Below are 13,299 nucleotides of genomic sequence, written 5' to 3' on the forward strand. Positions count from 1 at the left end.
AGAAGAGTATGAAGTTCCCAAGTACTTCATTCTAAGCCACAACAATTTCATCATGCATCCTATTGATGATATACTCCATAAAATCATATCCAACATTATTATTTGGATCCTGAATATTCAAAGCAAAGATATATATGTAGCATGGGGAATTATTTGTGCCATCAATTCCTATCACCTTGTTTATCCCAAAAATGGTGTATCTAAAATATTTGTAGAAAAAATCAAGTGGCATTAGGTCTCCTACCTTCTTTGGCATCTCACCCTTCTCTAGCTTTGATTTGGGAATGTTCCTCTTCATGACTCTTCCAGTAAAGAAACTATTAGAAATTTTGAAAGTTTCATTCATCTTCTCCTTTTCAATGGCCTTTGTCATAGGTCCTCCTAGGTCAAAGACCTCAATGAAAGTCTCCCTATCTAGTCTACATAGGATACTCATATCCTTCCTATGGAAAGATTTAGTTGTTAGATTGTAGGATTTGATCAATGCCTTTATTAGATCAACATCCACTATTACTTTTAGTATTATCAATTTTTCCATATTCCTAATCCACAAGTTGCAAATTGATGACTTTTCAAACCTAATCTGATAAAAATACCAAGAAATCTCATTTCCTTTTGTATTAGGTACAATGACATCTCTACAAAAAGGGTATGCATCTCTGAAAACTTGTGCATTCAAGGTTTGAACATGAGAAGACCCGAGAAGGAAATATACCCACTTCTCTACATATAGGGTTGCCAACTTTGGTTTTACTTGTTTAGTAACTTGAGAAGACTCTTCCACATCAATTTGAGCTATTATATTGCCTTCTTCTTGTACCATCATTCTGCAATCAAATTCTTACAAACAAATTTTGTCAATATCAAACTTCTGAAAGCTCTGCAAAACTCTACAAATTTTGGAAATCTCTTAGTGCTCATAGTTGTATCTCTGGATTGTGCAAAAGATTGTAAGTTAGAATACTATTAAATCAACCTATTAATAGAGAAAAGATGTTTTAGAGTGAGAATTTATGTCTATTTATGTCAACATGCATGAAAAATCTCAATTTCTTTAAAAGTGCCAAAATCTACTTGTGCTACCAACCTATCTTAACTCTTTATGTGGTTTTGACATGACATCTCTTTTAAGTCATAATGAGGCTCCTTAACAGACATTTTTGCATTAAAAAAAATCCTTGTGACCCAATGACTCCCTTTGTTCATCGTACTATAGTCATTTTCTACCTTAGCAATTAAACACCAGTGACTGGACGACAATAGCTTCAAACCCCTTTAGCCACTTTGCAATCTATCTAATATTTTTGGGCATTAACTACATGATTGGGTGTCTTAAAGATTTGACCTCTCTTTAACCTTAATCATGTGGTCTCTTCATTTCATTAACATTTACATTTACTATTTGTGATTGTGCTAATACCCCTAGAAGCCATGAAATCATGGCTTCACACACCTTTCTCACTTTTAAGCTTTTATTCTTGTGCCTATGCAATCAAGATACTATATACAGTTTAACCTTAAGACTTCATCAGGTCATAGCTTGTCTTATCCGATAATAGTTTTTCTTTGTGACCATGCAAGTAAAGGATATTTTATGCTCTTTTAACCCAGTCATCACTTTGTGATTTATCTTTACTGCTATTTCTTTAACAGCGTGACTTCGCAACCCTTTACATTCTTCTTTTAATCTTACTACATCGCAATCTAATCATGTATTACATTTATTAACCATGCAACCATGCAAATAAGTTCCTTTTAGTTGTTTCTCCATGTCGCGGCCTGTTTCAATCACTTTCCTCTTATCACTATGACAATGCATTCACATGCATTTTATTCTAGGTTGACTATGTCACTAAGTTGTTAACTTAATTGCTCTTATCTTCTTTGACAACGTGACTAAGTGAACAAAATTTTCATGCACTTTGTAGTAGTGATCTCCAAGTTGCAACTTATCATCTTTATTGCATAACACAAATCAAGGCAATCTCACCTTAAAAATTTTAGACAATCTACAAAGTGAAAATGAGAGCTATCACACCTTAGGGATGGAAATGATTGGTTATTGGATATTATACTTCATAATTCCTTCTTTCACACTCTTTTCTTCAAATCTATCCCCTATAGCATAATTTAGAGACAAAATTTAGAGATACAGATATTACAGAATTTCCTCCTTGTATTAATATTGTTTGAAACTAATACATTACTAATATAAACTTAAGAATAACTCAAGATATGATAGAATTTTCATTCAAGATCCATTTGTATTATCAAAATTTTACAATGGTATCAATATTCTTTGAAACTAATACATTACTGATATAAACTTAGGAATAATTCAAGATATGACAAAATTGTCATTCAAAATTCATTTGTACTCTCAATGGTATTGTTAAGTTTCAGGATTTGCACACCCTACTGAACTGGCAATGTTTAATAATCCTTACTTAACATGGGAGTCATTTCATTAAGTGAGACTGGATAATGAAATAAAACCTTCAGATTCTAGGCCATCTCTTATTATATCTTTCAATGAAACACTCTAAAACTTAATGAAAAACCTTGAGGGAAAAGGTAAGAGAGTGCAGAAAATAAACCTAAAACCTAAAGCTTAAACTAAGAAAAGAGGTGATACACCAGAAGTTACTATGAAGATGTAACACACATGTAACAGAGAGGATTATAGTTCTATGAAATACAAATAAAGCACATTTTCCTATAAAGGCTTGCACAAGTGATTTATGATAAGGTTTCAATAATGAAACTACAAAAAGAGGATAAATTATTATCTCACTTTGACTAATTTCACCTATAAACACATATCATAACCTGTAAGAAAACTTACTTTTCCACAAAAAGATGCTAGAATGAGACTGAAAATAAGGAATAATGTAAACATTCATAGGTTAACTTATCAAATCATTCAAAAAAACACACACAAAATTTGTAGAAAGGAAAAGAGCTTAACAATTTACTTCATAAAGCATAATCACACTGTTGTCACTAGCATTATTTCTTCAAAATGTTGAATTACAGACCCTGTAACAAAGTTTAGGACTCAAAAAATGTCTCAAAATTCAGTCATAAAATCAGAACTCCCTCCAAATGAGTTAGAAAACCCATTAAGTACAATGCCCAATTGCTTGGGTCGCATGCAGAAAGATAGCCTAGAAAAGAGGTGCTAGAAACTTCTAAAATAATGGTCTTCTGCTCAAAAAGCTCCACTCAGTCATAAAGAACCCTATGACTCACCTTCCACTGTCCACAAAATGCTCAAACTGGTCATAAAGACCCCCAAACTAACTTAGTAAAGTCAAAATCCGACCTCCTATATTCCATGCATATGTTTCCTAACTATTTTTAGTCTTAAAGACCATGACATGAACATACAAGATGACTTATTTGATTCCTTTTGCAAAAAATAAAAATAAAATATTAAATGACTTATAATATCGTCATTTCAATATTTATATTTCACATTAACATATATGCAAAAGGAAAACAAATAAATAATGCTCTTGTTATTTTTCATTTTAGAATTAAGAAAATAATATTAAATGATTAGAATTAATCATCTTAACATTATTTCTTTGTTATAGTCATACAAAATAACAAGTAACATTATTTTTAAAACTCCTTAGGACATCAAGAATTAAATCTTCACATTCAACTCAAATACATTTTATCAAAAAAGATGCAAAAAATATTTCATGACCTAGCCATGGACTTCAAAGAGAAATGCAATGTGAAAAGGGGATAATATATCAAATACCCTAAAAGCATCATTTTTATCTGCATTCACTTTATGAAGAGTCTTGGTCGGTGAAGAGAATGAGGGTTTTAAAGCATTTCTTGATGTGCTACCATTTTTTAGCTTGCTGGAGATGGTCACCATTTTTGAACTGGTCTTTGAAGAGTTTGCTAATTGGAGGTATGGCGACTGGTATCTCCTTTAGCTGAGTCTTCTATACACGCTAACATTAAGCTCAAGGGTTTCTTGTTCTTTGAGAGCCGCCATGCATAAAAGAGATTTGCAAGCTTCAGAATCTCTAAGCTGCCATGCAAGGTATTAAAGTTGTACTTTGTCATTATTGAATCTGATTCTCATTCGCTGGCACTTCTTCTTGTTCATTTTTTTAGCTCTTCTATGAATGGCGATATGAAAATCTTGAAAATGCCACTCTTCCCTTTGCTGAAACTTTAAATGGGAAATGTTTTCTTTTATGTTTGAAAGCTACCATGATTCATCTAAGAGGTATTTTGCCATGAGATTAGTTGCTGGTATTTATGCTTTCTAAGTCTATTTCTGAGAACTTTATGTTCCTCAATTCGACCATGCCGACCATAGAATACATTGTTGGAGCAAAAATTATCTTTGAAAATTGGTTAGAACTTTTGAATCTTTTCCCTCACCAGTAAAAGACGTGGGTTTTGAAACCGTGGCTCTAGTAGTTCATAAAATTCTTTCAATCCATAACCCCAATCAAATGACCATGAAAATGATACCAAATGGATGTTATAGATGTGTCATGATCAAATCTCCATATATCTTCAACTTCAATGGACAGCCAAAACCCTAGCTGCCAAAGGAAAGTGAAAGCCTGCAATAAATATGCCCTTGTTGAATCTGATTCTCATTCGCTGGCACTTCTTCTTGTTCATTTTTTTAGCTCTTCTTTTATATGTTCTGCTACTGTTATGAAGTATGGCACTCCCATACAGAGCTTTATATCCTTTGATCCAAGAAGAATCCCCACAATTAATACATGTTTTGATGCATTTTGAAGATTAGAAAGTGAAGGTATAAGAGCTATTGAATTTCCAAGATGCATGCCAACTTCTTATTTGTATACTGCATCCCTAGAAAGATCACCAACCATCCTGCACCTTTTCTTGAATTAAGGTGCATAACCGTTGCTCTAGCAACAAATCTTCCCATTGAATGACCCACCAAAATTACATTAGTTGGCAAAGTTCTAGCATTTTGTTTTATCTTTTGTGCTTGTACTCTTTATAATTGTGAAAAAGGAAGGAAGCTATGGGAATCAAAGTACCACTATCAGATGGAATTGTGTTTAACATATTAACATTGCATGCTGTTTGAGTTTCTCAATACTCAATAAATGACAGTGATTTTTTGCAATTTTAGTGAATAGCCTTTGATTTGAAGACAAACCATAATAGTAATCTTATTTGCTTCATGAAATTTATTTGCATATGATCTTTCAATTGTTACTTCTTCCTTTTGTGTATACAGTACAACACTTCAATAATATGATGAATGCACAATTTTGTTTGCATTATAGCACAGTCTTAAACTTTGAATGTGCATTCTTCTTTCAGCTTTTATTTCATGTGTTACAGATCCAAATTTTGTAATCAACATTGTGATGGCAATCATTATTTAGCTGATGTAATCCTGTAGCATCTTGTCCTATGAGGTTCGAGCATGGGCTCGTGACACTCACAATGACTTTTCTTTCTTTCTTTTTAGTTTATATTCTTTTGAAATGCATCAATAGATAGAATATGTCATTGTAGAGATAGTTAGTCATTTCTTAGATCCTTCAGGATCTAACATCGGTTGCTTCCATGTTTTTTCAGATACTGGATATCATGGAGCTCGGAGCTGGATGAGTGCACCAGAAAAGAGAGTTTATAACCAGTCAAAGCAACAGGCAATGACTGGTTATCTCTACTCCTCTTTTCTTTCATTCATATGTATCTATTTATATATTTCCTTATGAAAGAAATTTAATACAGTGAGCTATACTCACGGCTTGTGTGAGACTTTTTCCTGTTCAATATATCATTTCATTTCATTGTTTGAAAACATCAATGTATAATTGAAAGTAAATAAATACAAAGACATTTCTATTGTTTGACTGAAATGAAAAGCACTTTTGTATTTTCACTGCATGTATACTTAAAATTTTACACGTGCAAAATTTTAGTAACAGGTATGATCAATGGTAAGAATATGCACATGCTTACCATACTTAATATCAAGGCATTGGTGAACAAAAACAACATCTCCCAAATGAACCCTCATAATTCAGTATCCAAAACTATCTCTAATGTAAATAAGAATGTGAATTGGTTGTTTATTGCTAGAAATTTGTTTTCTATTATTTTAGCTAATTACTAAGTTGTGGTTTCTAGTAGAACATGTTTTTATTTTTTATTACCAACAATTCTAAAATAGAAAAATCCACATGCATATGAAGTGCACAAAAATAAATAAGAAGTATCCAAGCTATAGGATTAGCCATAGGAAGGGCAATATAAAAATATTATTTTTTATTTATGTTCTATAGGAAACAATATTGTTTTGATAGTACACAATGACTTACAGGTGCTACTTTTACTAATTAACATGTTACCATCCTCCTTTTAATTTGTTCCATTAAGGATGGATGAAGTAGTGTGTACTTTGGAGAAAATATTTGTTGGCTTTTTTGAAGATTGTCTTAAAAGTAAAGTTAATTTGAAAGGTCTAAACATTTGGCACAATGAATATTGTTTTTTATAAAGAAGGTAGAGAGATGGCCCCGAACCCATAGAACCATTACAGAGAGTGATCATTTTTGGCATTTTTGTTGGTGATTATAGCCAAGCAGCAAGATAAAGCATCATAAACTAGTCATGTAACATATACCTTCCATAGAGCAGACTAACCTATGCAAGGATCTATATAGGAGTTAGGGAAGGGGATGATATGCCAGAAGTGGTGTGTTTCGAGTCTAAACTCGATACTCATATTCAGCAATTAAACTATGAGAGTGTACCTTTTGGATGCTTTCATTTTTTAAAGACTAGACATAAGACTTTTCAATGTCTAAAAGCAAAGATGGATAAGAAGAAGATTCTTTCTTCTTCTTATATCAATAGGGACAAGAAATTTTGGAAGAAGAAGACCACCATCTTAGGCCAGAAGGATGTTTCTAAAATGGCTAGTCAGAAGGCTTCAGAAGTTAAGAAGGACAAAAATCAAAAGCTATCATCTTCTGCTGCATTATCTCAGATGAAAGATAAGAAGAATGTTACCCAAACTGAGATTTTGGAGCTAGCCCAGAAATCTTTGAATGTTGATGGATTCATCGATCTAAAGGAACTGCTAGAGGCAAATGACCCAAATGAAATTCAAGATGTCATTCAAGAGATAGTGGAATCTCAGGTCATGGAAGGGACAACAATATTGCAGTAGGTTAATCCTATGGTAATTGAATGCAAGGAAGCTTCACAGCAAATTATACTGGAGGCTGATTCGGAAGGGATCCCTAAAGAGTTTGAAGGGGGGGGTGTTTTGGCCTCCAAGGAAGAAGAAAAGGATAGAGTAAAGAAGGATATAATTATCTATCAAGGTCCAGAGGATAATCTTGTTTCCTCTAGAGTAGGAGATGAAAGAGTAGTGGAGATTGATGTTTTGGAGAAGGTTCTTGATGATTGGAAGGATCTTCCAAGTACTCCAAAGAATTCTCTTATTGTATCAAGGTTGTTGGACATTGAATTGGAAAGAGAAGTCTTCCTTTCCACTAAGCCTAGGAAGAAATATGTTAGAGAATCCTCTTTGGCCTCTCTGATGGAGACCAGAAGTAGCTGTGAACCAAATATGGGAATGGTGGCTAGAAGATGTAGAAGATCAGAGAAGCAAACCAGAGAGGAGGAGACCAGAAGATGTTTGGTGAATGGGCACCAAAGAACTCTTCAGGAGTGTTCAAAGAATGGAAAATGAAGATTTTTTAATGGAATATTAGGGGCCTAAATGGAGCCCATGAGCAGGAAATTATTAGGAATTTGATTAAAGATCATAGACTTGATATTATGATGATCCAAGAAACTAAGATGAAAAAGGATTTTCTGGGGAAAATTAAGTTCAGTAACATGATAAGTGGGGAGGCTTCAGATTCAGAGGGTGCTTCTAGAGGTCTGTTGACTCTATTTAATAACAAGCATTTTAGAGTTGAATCAGTTTTTTAATGAAGGTAATATTCTTTCCTCTAAAGTTTATCATATTCAATCCAATGATAACTAGTTTTTGCTGAATTTATATGCTCCTAACAATAAAAGAGAAAGAAAGAATTACTAGAGTAAACTAGGAGAGCTGGTGCAGAGTAGTAATTTAAAGAAAGGTATCATTATGGGAGATTTCAATACCCCTCTTGTGGATGATGAGAAGATGGGTGGTCTGACTCCAGATTGGGAAAGCAAACAAGACCTCTCTATCTTCATCAATGGTTTAGCTTTTTTGGATCTAGATCTAATGGGAGGTGCCTTTACTTGGTCAAACAAATGTATTGGGTAGGATTGTATCTAGGTCAAATTGGACAGAGCTTTAATCTCTCCTAATTGGCTACAATCTTCCTCTTGTAGGTTAGCTCTTTTTTCTAGAGTGGGTTCTGACCATTCCCCTATCTCCCTCTCGGTTGTTCCTATAGGACCTAGAAGGAACCACCCTTTTAGATTTGAAAAAATGTGGACCACTCATCCTAATCTTTTGGATAAAATTAAATATTGGTGGGGAATAGATACGGAAGGCACTGCTATGTTTAGAGTTGCCAAGAAACTAAGTAATGTTAAGAGGATGGTTAAAGTTTGGAACAAATCTAATTTTGGCCATATCTTTCTTGAGAAAGATGACTTGTCTGGTAAACTTATTTCTATTCAAGCCTCTATTCAGTAGGATGGGTATGATGAGCTTAATAGGGAGGCTGAGTTGTTTGTTCTTTTAGACTTACATAATATTATCAACAAAGAGGAGAAGTTCTAGAGACAAAGATCTAGGATTAATTGGCTTAAAGATGGAGATCAGAATTCGAAGTTATTTCATCTAACCACTCTCAAGCATAGAGCTAATAACAGAATTGTTGGTATCAAGAAAGGGTAGGATTTGCTGACTAAGGAGAATGATATATCAACTAAAGTTGTATCCTTCTCCTCTCTCTTGTCTTGGGACCCTTTGCTGTCTAAGGTGGACCAAGAACACATGGTTGCTTGCATTCCTCAGATCATCCAACCTCACCATAATTTAATGATTCGAGCTATTCCTACTACTTTTGAAGTTCATGAAGCTCTCTTTTCTTTGCCTACTGATAAATCTCCAGGCCTAGATGGGTTTCCAACCTTCTTTTTTCAATTGTATTAGTAGGTGGTGATGGAAGATGTGGTGAAGGAAGTTCAGGAATTCTCTGGAACCAGGAGCATTCTCAAGGAGATTAATTCCACCTTCTTGGTTCTCATTCCCAAAGTGTCTGGGGCTAACTCTTTAGACAAGTTTATACCTATTAGTTTATGCAATTCCATATACAAGATTATTTTGAAGGTGCATACTTCTAGGTTGCTCAAGCTCCTCCCTTTGATCATATCATAGAAACAAATGGGTTTTGTCCCAGGAAAACAGATTTTAGACTCGATCATGATGGTGCATGAAGTGATTCACTCTACGAAAGCTAGAAAATGGGAAGGGATGTTACTTAAATTGGACCTCTCTAAAGCCTATGACCGAGTTGACTGGTATTTTCTTGATATGGTGCTCAAGGCTTTTGGGTTTTATTTAAAAGTCTGTAAATTGATTTCTCAGCTTGTTTCTACTTCCTCTCTTGTTGTGTTGTTTAATGGACCTCCTTTAGATTTTTTCAAACCCTCTAGAGGTATTCGTCAGGGGGATCCTCTCTTGCCTATGCTCTTCATTATCCTGGTTGAATTTATAGGAAGGCTTATTGAGTGAAAGAAGAAGGAAGGTAGAATCAAAGGGATAAACCCATCCTCTAAAAGCGATCCTTTCTCGCATCAGCATTTTGTTGATGATACTATCATGAGGGGGAAGTCTTCAATTAAGGAGACAAAAGCTATGAAGGAAGTCCTAGATATCTACTCCAGAGGGTCAGGTTAGATCATTAACTAGGATAAGAGCTCTTTATACTTTATTAATACCCCAGAGGATAGACAGAGAAAAATTTCTAGGATTCTAGGTTGTGGAGTGGGAAAGTTTCCCTCTACTTACCTTGGGCTTCCTTTGGGAATGATTCCTCCTGACTCCTTTTGGAACGGTATTATGGACAAGTTCAGCAAAAACTTAGTAGGCTAGAAAGGTGCCACTCTTAGCCAAGCTGGCAAATGCCAACTAGTTAAATCCACCCTTATGAACTTGCCTATGTACACTTTGTATCTTTTTGTGATTCCAGTGAAATTTGCTGAGAGGATCGAGAAAATACAAAGGGATTTCTTATGGACTGGTGTAGAAGGGAAAAAAAGATATCCTCTTGTTGCCTGGGACAAAGTTTGTCTCCCTAAGAAATATGGAGGTCTTGGTATAAGGAATCTTACTCATCTAAATAAGGCTCTTTTGGAAAAGCAATTATGGCGTATCTTCAACAGGACTGGGGAATGGAGAGACATTTTGGTTAAAAGTATATTAAGAGGCCTTCAATTCAGTTCACCCTTTTTAGTGAGGATATTCTTAGAGGATCTGCTATCTAGAATGGTTTTCTGAAAGCTAGGGACCTAGTTGAGGCAAAAGTATCTTGGAAATTGGGGAATGGGGAGGATATCCAGTTCTGGTCTGATAGTTAACTTATTTAGGGTCCCCTTATGAACAATCCTATCTATGAAGTTTGGGTGAATCACTGTATTCAATATTTTGGGCTGAAAGTCAATAACTATAGGAATGACCAAGGTTGGAAAGATCTGTCTATTATCTCTAAATATCTAAATCCAATCATGTTAATGTTAAATTCTATGGCTCTCAGCAACAAGAGGGATGAAATGATCTGGGGGGACAATTCCAATGGAGACTACTCTGTTGCTTTAGGTTATATAGCTCTTTGGAGCTTAAAAGAGAAGCCTCCATGGTCGAGAGCTTGGCTCCCTAGCCTCATACCAAAAATCAATATATTTTATTGGCTGGCCCTATAGAATAAAATCCTCACTCAGGATAACCTTATAAAAAGAGGACAAATTATGCCAAGCAGATGTATTTCATGAAAGAACCAGCTTGAAATAGGCAACCACTTGTTCATTCATTGTTCCTACTCAAGGGAGGTTTGGGATTTTCTTACCCAAGACTTAGGAATTAGCTAGTGCATGCTAGATAATCTCCTGGATTTTTTTAGCCAATGGAAAAATTTGTTCAATCTGTTTGTTTTATAGGAATTAAGTACCTGGATCTTACCTCATTACTGTTGGAGCATATGGAAGGAGAGGAACAATAGAATCTTCAGAGACAGAGAGGAGTCAACCATAGTGCTCAAGAAGAAGATTTATAAAAATATAAAGGAAAACTACCTAGTAAGGAAGGGGGGAGATATTGAAGTGGATGGTAGAAAAATTGAGAAGGAAAAAGACAAAATGTTAAAAAGATAGGAAGCCAAGTGGCTTCTCCCCCCAGAAGGATGGCATAAAGCCAACTTTGATGGGGCTTCCAAGGGAAATCCTAGCTCCTTGAGAAGTGGAGGCATAATAAGGAATTAATTTGGTGAGGGAGTAGTGCCCTTCTCTCTCCCACTAGGCTTCCAAACTAATTACTTTGCAAAAGCAAGTGCTACTTGTGATGTGGTGAAATTGGCTTTTGAAGTTGGAGTTACTAATCTCTAGCTTGAAGGGGCTTTGAATAACATTATTAAATGTATTAATGGCAATTATCATTATTCATGGTCAGTCTAATTGAAGAGACACGTGAGACTCTTGCTAAATTTAATAGAGTCCATGTCACTCACATTTTCTAGGAAGAAAACCCGGTGGTAGATTGGTTCTCAAATAAAGGTGTCGAATCTAACCAAAAGATGACCTAGCAACCAGGAAAGAGTTTTCCAGTGGATGTTAAGAGCCTAATCAAGCTAGATAAGATCCAAGGGAGTACAGAGGAGATCAATTTGCAATTATGACTAGGAATGGTTTTTGGGGAAAGGGTACGATCCATAAAGGTTGTATTGGAAAGTGCAAGAGGTGGAATTTATTACGATTTATTCGACATACTTTATGGGTCATTTTTGGCATATGCAACCTGTGCCACTGTAAGATTAATTTCTTTGGATTTTTTCTTAAACACAGAGGTCCCCATCAGGTGGTGAGGTTACAGTGTGTTGTGCTTGTGAGAATTGTGGGAGTGCAAAGTGCTAAAATGGTGGGTGAAAGGTGTAAAAAAGAACCGATGGGAAAGATGGAAAAATGGAGAAGTAGGGACAAAGTGTGGGAGAAGCTAGAATAGGGAGGGATTACAAGATATATCATGAAGCTACATGATTTTGATCAAGATGTGACCGACAGCATGGTCAGCTCATGGAAGGATGGTAGAGTCAAGGTGAATGGGGTTTCATTTCTGATAATGGAGGAGGTGATTTCAACTGTAAATGAGATTCTGATGGAAGGTTTTAAGTTCTTTAGGGACAAAAAGCTCTTGGCCTATGTAGTGAAGGACTTCGTTCAGAACACTAAGGAGCTGAATGCCCTGAAAAAGAGTGATATGTTCTATGATCTAAATTCCATAATGAAACTATGGAGATATGTTCTGCACACCATCATCGAGTACATTACTGTTAACCCTAGGTTTGATCATGTTTACACCCACCATTTCATTCTTTTGAATCATTTTCGGCATGATAGTAAAGTTTCATTTCCTTTCTATTTGTTGACTTCCATGAGCAAGGTGGTGTCTAGCTTCAAAAAGAAGCCCACTATTAACCTCGCTTTGCATGAGGGGTTGTTATTGCTTATCTATGAGCACTTTAAGGCTCAGACGATAAGTAACATCCCCTCATAGGCTGGGAAAGAGGAAAATGGTAGCTCAAGATACTCCTCTGACTCGGATGATATTCAGAGCATTAGCTTTGAGGAAGGGGGGTTAACTTTCTTTGGTAAAAAAGTTACACCACATGATAAGAAGTCGCCCTCTCCCATTACCCCTAGTAGAAAAAACCCTAAGGGTCATGGTCAAAAGATGCTTGGGAATGAGGAGAAGTACTACAGTGATGAAGAGGAGGACATGGAGACTGAAGATGAGGATAAGGAGAAGCAAGAGGAAAAATAGGAAGACCAGAGTGGGAAGAAATGCAAGCAGGTGGGTTTTGGAGGATGAGAGGATGCAGCAAGAACCAAATATGTATTCATTGCCTCTCTCCCCTATCCATCCTCATGCCCATCTAGATGAGCAAAAAAAGGATAGTATTAGAGATGGGGGGGGGGAAGTGTTGGCCAAAGATAGGAGGAAAGCTTGGAGGAATTTTAATGTGAGGACAACAAAAATGTGTATTTTCAGAGAAGTGATGAATCCCTAGATTATGGTGGAGAACCAGGAGGAGCCAC

This window comes from Cupressus sempervirens, chromosome 5 (genome assembly GCF_028749045.1).
Source record: "Cupressus sempervirens isolate cs-2001-9-10 chromosome 5, ASM2874904v1, whole genome shotgun sequence".
Lineage (NCBI taxonomy): Eukaryota > Viridiplantae > Streptophyta > Pinopsida > Cupressales > Cupressaceae > Cupressus > Cupressus sempervirens.